General features: G+C 37.9%; 1 pseudogene; it reads right to left on the bottom strand.

Annotated features, from left to right (window-relative positions):
* Positions 1–394: 394 nt before the first annotated feature.
* On the bottom strand, positions 395–923 carry LOC141518856 (NADH dehydrogenase [ubiquinone] 1 alpha subcomplex assembly factor 4 pseudogene; annotated as a pseudogene).
* Positions 924–6,000: the final 5,077 nt, after the last annotated feature.

Raw genomic sequence — 6,000 nt, 5'->3', positions numbered from 1 at the left:
AGGTAATTTATTAAGTGTCTGAGGTCAGATTTGAACTCAGGTATTCCTGACTCCAGGGCTGATGCTCTGTCCACTGCCTCACCTAGCCACCCCTTTCTGGATGTGTTGAGGAGGAGATGAAGGGAAGGAGAGAAATTAAGGGTGAAAATTGAAAATGAAAAAAAAAAGATGAATTTTCATTTTATTCAGGTTCTTGTGGGAACTCTTAGGATTTAAGAGGTTCATAATTACATTATGAAGCCTGGGAATAGATAGGTAGCTGTATGATCATTTACAGCAAACTTTATATCAGTTATATTTTTTTAGCCAAATGACAACATAATTTAATGCATTAAGGAGGCAACAAATAGGACAAGAACATATGGGGAGTGGAAAATGCTTCTAATGGCTTCTTTCACTTAGATGATATAGCTTTCTTTCCATCATTGGCAGGGAAGATCTTTATATCAAAAGCAACAAAAACCATGAGAAGGGATTTGACATCTCTCAGTTCCAGATAATATTCCTGGGCTATTTTCTCTGTGGTCCATGTTGCAGGAGAATGTTTATGATTGTTAAGTAGTGTGAGAGCTTCCACCACTGAAATTTTTCCTTTGGGAATGTTCTGGGAAGTCATGAGGTTAAAGTGATTGCCTTTTGGAAGTCTGAGCTCTGTTGAGTGAGGTAAACTGGCATCTTTCACCCACACATGTGGAATAGGATCTTTGGAGTTAATATAAACTTCTTTTAATAATGTGAGCAGCTTGTCATCTTTTCATTTAACTATTTCCTCTAATTCTGGGTGGTGGTTGATTTCCTCTTGGATCAGGCTCTTGGTGATGGGGGTGCATGGGGGCAATAGATGGCTTCACCTTACTGATCTTCCTCTTAACATGATCATCCAGATTGAGGTTCCAGAAAGCGTGGATCACACTGGCCCCCATCTCTCTCTCACATCATGATGTCCTGGCTTCGGAACCTGCCAACACATGGAACGCTCCAGGTAGACAAAGTTCTAACTGGCCGGGCTTATATCAATTATTGAGAAGAGAGTCAAGGGTCTGACCAAGTGGTCTGGGGTTAGAGAATGCCAAGATTAGTTCATTAAAGGCCTTCTACTTAGGATGAGATTAATTTTGCCATTGCTTCTCCCCATATATAGTTATTTGTGAAACATGATAAAACATTATATGACTTCTACAGAATTGAACATTTAGGTTGGCATTATAGAAAATCAGAAAGTGGGAACTACACCCACTTCTAATACAAACATGGAATCTGTGATTCCATATTGAGGATAGTATACTATTGTATGAAACCCCTAAGAATAAGAGAGTCACTTTTCAATCAAATGGCTCCTTAGTGACAGACATATAATAGGACTATATAAATGCTTCCACTCTTCCTTTCTTTCACTTGGGCCTAATAGTCCTACTTGTACCAATCAGAATACCTATTACCCTGAATAGTCTGCAATTGACTCCACCTAGTAAATTGTTTCCTTTCCTGCTCTTATCTGTGTAAAATGTTTACCCCTGCTCATCAACAGGTTCATGATCATGTCCCTGTATCCTAACTTCCAGAAGTTATATTTATAAAAATGACTCGTCAGGAAAAAATGAGTGCTTTATTTCAGTAGCTCTGAATAGGCCAGAGTTCTCCTCCGTCCTGTGTTATATTAGATTAGTTCTCTTTCTAAAAGGCAAAGAATCTGGTCCCAAGATTTGATTAGTCCAGCATACCACAAACCTCAAAAAAAAGATTTTCTTGATGAGAAGGGACTGCTTTTGGACATATTTCCTCTTAACTTTCTCTATTCCTTTTGTATTCTGACTGCAATGCAGAATCACCTAAGTCTTGAAGTTCTTGTCCCCTCAGAGGACTCCATACATCCCATGGAAATGATTCATATGCCCTTCAATTGACAGGTCTCCATTACCTCTGGGTAGCTGGACAGTTCTATCTTCCCTCCCTGAAAGAGCTTAGAGGACCAGGGAGTTGGAAGATGTTTTGCTTTTTAACATTATGGAGAGGATGGAATTGTTTCTGCATAAGCATGGTAAATGCATGACCAGCTGTAAAAAAAGGTATCTTAGTGATTTGATGGAAGTTCTGAATAAAGGTGAGTGAGAGTCCTCGTCCAGTGCTGTGGAAGAAGGATCCTCTCAGACCTTTAAGTGGATAAAGATTTGATTTCATCTTTCTCTCTCCTGCTTTCCACTAGAATGATACCCAGGAAGGGGGAGGCCTTGGTTAATGGGTTGGGGAATACTGATTAGGTGAAGTCTTCGTATTGACTTTGATATAGGCTGTATATAAAAGGGTAATGATTTGAACCTGTGATGAGAATTGTCACTAGGTGTTAGTTTTCTGTGATTATCATCCTTTGTGTTATGGCTCTGATATTCTTGGAATTGTATCTCCTTATTGTCATCACTAAAGTGGTGACATCAAGAAGCTCACTGAGAACTGCAAATATTTGGCATAACCCACCATATGGACCAGCTTGTTAAGGTCCTGGATTTTGTCCTTCCATAATATGGATGTGAAGCGTGAGATTTCAGATCTTCATTCTCCTTCATATTCTGGACTTTGAGGTCATTGGAGTGGTGGAAAGTGACTTAGAATACCTTTAGGATTTTTCCATCAAGGGATGGGGTATGGTGAAAACAATATACATACATATATACCTTATCTATCTATCCTATTTATCTATCTATCCACCCATCCATCTATCCATCTATCATCCATCCATCTATCTATCTATCTATCTATCTATCTATCTATCTATCTATCTATCTATCTATCTATCGGAATTCCTTCCACTCTGGCTGGGCTAGTCTTTCCCTGGAAGGTAGAGATGACTTTGACAGTTGATTGGCCTACTATGGTCTGAACCAGGATATGATTTCTTCTTTGCCTAGGATATAAAAGGAATTTATGTGCCTCAGACTTAAACTAATGTCCAGGAATGTGCTAGAGTCAACTCAAACCAGTTTGCAAAAACTAATTGTTAAATTTTAGATTTATATTCATAATCTGTAAACACTAAAAGTATGTCATGAGTATGTCATCTCTCCTTTCCATTTCCCCTCCCCCAGTAACTGAGAGCCAGTGGCTAAGTACAATGGCCATTACAATCTACCACAAAGCAAAGCAACACACCCTTCAGACTATAGGTGTTTTCATTTGATATCAAGGAGAACTATGTTTATGTAAACCAGTTCTAAATTCTTGCCAAATATCCTTGCATGTTTCTGCTAAATAACACTCCCTCCTTTTTCTCTCTCTCTCTCTCTCTTTTTTTTTTTGGTTGTTGTTATTGTCAAATTTTAGATGGTCTGACTTCATTCCAGTCCCAATCTTGAACCACCAATCTTACCTGAGTCAGGTATCAAATTGGCCTTGTTTTGAAGGAACTTTATTCCAGTTTGAAAGGCATTGTGGTCTAGTGGTTAGACTGCTAGATTCGGAGTCAAGAAGGCCTATATACAAATCTTGCCTCTGACATTAGCTCTGTGATCTTGGGCAAGTCATCTATAAAATGAGTGTGGGAGGGGTCCAGATAACCTTCAAAGTCCCTTTGTGCCTAAATCCATGATCTATGAACCACTTCCAATGTGCAGTTGGAATCTGAGAATCTGATACTTCATTTGGTCATGGGGAACTCCATATCTCTGTGCTGTTCCCAGGAAAACATGTTGTTAGTTACCAAGGTCCTACCCATTCTCCTGGTTAGTGCTTTTGTACTGGGCATTCCAAGTGTCAAATCATCCCTAATCATCTGGGATATTTTTAGATTTTGAACTCACATTTCATTTGAACATTAAATATAACTCCTTGTCAACGACTAATAAATGGGCCCCTTTGGGACATGAAGCCATGTTTGGCCAAGATGCTGCATGAACTTGAGGAATTCTGATTTTGATTGTTCATCAAATCCTAGCATTAACTACAGAATCTTCTTCAAACAAGAAGCCTGAAAATAAAATGCTATTGGGGTACCAAATGTTTATAACTTCACTTTTTTGTCATAGTAAAAAAAAAAAACTGGATGCCTGTTGATAGGAAAATATTTGAAAAAAATTGTGATATATAAAATAACTAAATAGTATTGTGCTATGAGAATGGCAAATACAAGGAATTCAGAAAATTGTGGCAAAATTATATCAATATCATAGTATAAATAATAACTTCGATAATATAAATTTTAAAAATGCTGAAAGGAAGCTGAATGCTTAGTAATTGGAATGATCAATTTTGGGTCCTGAGAAGAGATGATAAAATACCATATTTCCCCATGTATAGGATGCACCCTTTTTTGAAAAATGTGGGGTTGCAAAAATGGGAGTATCTTATACAGTGGCTATAGATTTTTTTACTTGTATTTCCTGGGGGTTTTTTTGAGCTTGTTGTCTTTCTGCTCATTGTTTCTGGTATAACAGGCTATGTTTTGCCATGTTCTGCCTGGTAATGGCTCAGGAAAGGTTGTCATACATGCTAAATTCAAGTTCAAAGTGATCCATTTAGCAAAAGTGAATGGAAATTGTGGGGCTGAACATCAGTCTAGCCCTCCTCCAACTGAGAAAACAATCTGAGACCAGCTTCAGGAAGGAGAAACCCTACTGAAAACATCCTGGCAGAAGAAGGCCATGAGAGGCAAGTCAGACAAATGGTCGGAGTTAGAGAGGGAAGTGAAGCGATGGATTGAAGAACAAAGTCCTAGTGGAATTCCCGTGTCCTAAAAGATGGTTCAGCAGGAGGCCAGAAGAATTGCTGATGAAAAAGAAGTGAATGATCTCAAAGGAGACACAATGGGTGCTTCAGTTTCATGAATTGGAAAGGACTGAGCATGCATCCAGGCACCAGACTTGCCCAGGGAGTGATTATGGTCAACCCTAGACCAGAGCCCAGTCAGGAGAGCAGGCAGAGCCTCTCCTAAGACAAGGATTCCTCATCAAACACAGATGAGGACAAGTTAATGGATGGAAGTTTTGACAGTGATGGGGAGTTGTATGATTTTATGATGAATAAAACTTGAGTTCAATAACTTTATGTAATACATTTTTTTCAAATTTTGGACCCCAAAATTAAAGTGCATTTTATACATGGGTCAATAGGGTACTCTCCTGATCTTTGTCTTTAGCTAGTTGGCACAACAGATAAAACCTTGTACTTAAGAATCAAAAAGACCTGAATTCAAATCCTACCTCAGATACTTACTAGTTGTGAACCTGAGCAAATAATTTAACCTAAGTCTTAAGTTGCCTTATCTGTAAAATGGGGGCAGCAAAAAAGCAGCTACTTCCCAGCATTGTTGTAATGATCAGATGAGAAAACATATGCAAAATGCTTTGCAAATTTTAAAGCATTATATTCATATAATGTTAGCTATTATTATTATTATTATCATTACTGATGATGATCATGTTCATGTCTAGAATATTGTTCCTGTCAGATGTGGTCATTTTTGAGATATTTCAGAGATAACTTTTAAAATAAAGCTAGTAGGGGTGGCTAGGTGGCACAATGGATAAAGCACCAGCCTTGGAGTCAGGAGTATCTGGGTTCAAATCAGACACTTAATAATTACCTAGCTGTGTGGCCTTGGGCAAGCTATTTAACTCCATTTGCCTTGCCTAAAACAAACAAATAAAATAAAGCTAGTGTATCCAGAAAATATGGATATCAAGGTCCCTTCTAGAAAAGCTAATCAGTAAATCACATGAATATCAGTTTTAGAAAAGTCATTAATTTCCTGCACAGCAGAAATGTGCCACAGAATGCTCAGAGTATCCTAAAGGTAAGTTCAAACAAGCTCAGCTGAGTTGATCGTTAAATCTTCAGTGTGAATATTTATATTTCAGAAATGGGCAAACACTATAAATAAGGGCTTAATTTATTCTTTGTTGATTGTCTAGGCTTAAGAAGATTATGGAGAAGATGTGAATTATGTAGATTAAACTTCACATTCTTTTTTGAAACCCAGTTGCTAAACATAATATATTAGCTAGTATATTA

This window comes from Macrotis lagotis, chromosome 1 (assembly GCF_037893015.1).
Source record: "Macrotis lagotis isolate mMagLag1 chromosome 1, bilby.v1.9.chrom.fasta, whole genome shotgun sequence".
NCBI classification, from domain to species: domain Eukaryota; kingdom Metazoa; phylum Chordata; class Mammalia; order Peramelemorphia; family Peramelidae; genus Macrotis; species Macrotis lagotis.
This window is presented reverse-complemented; position numbering and strand designations above follow the sequence as displayed.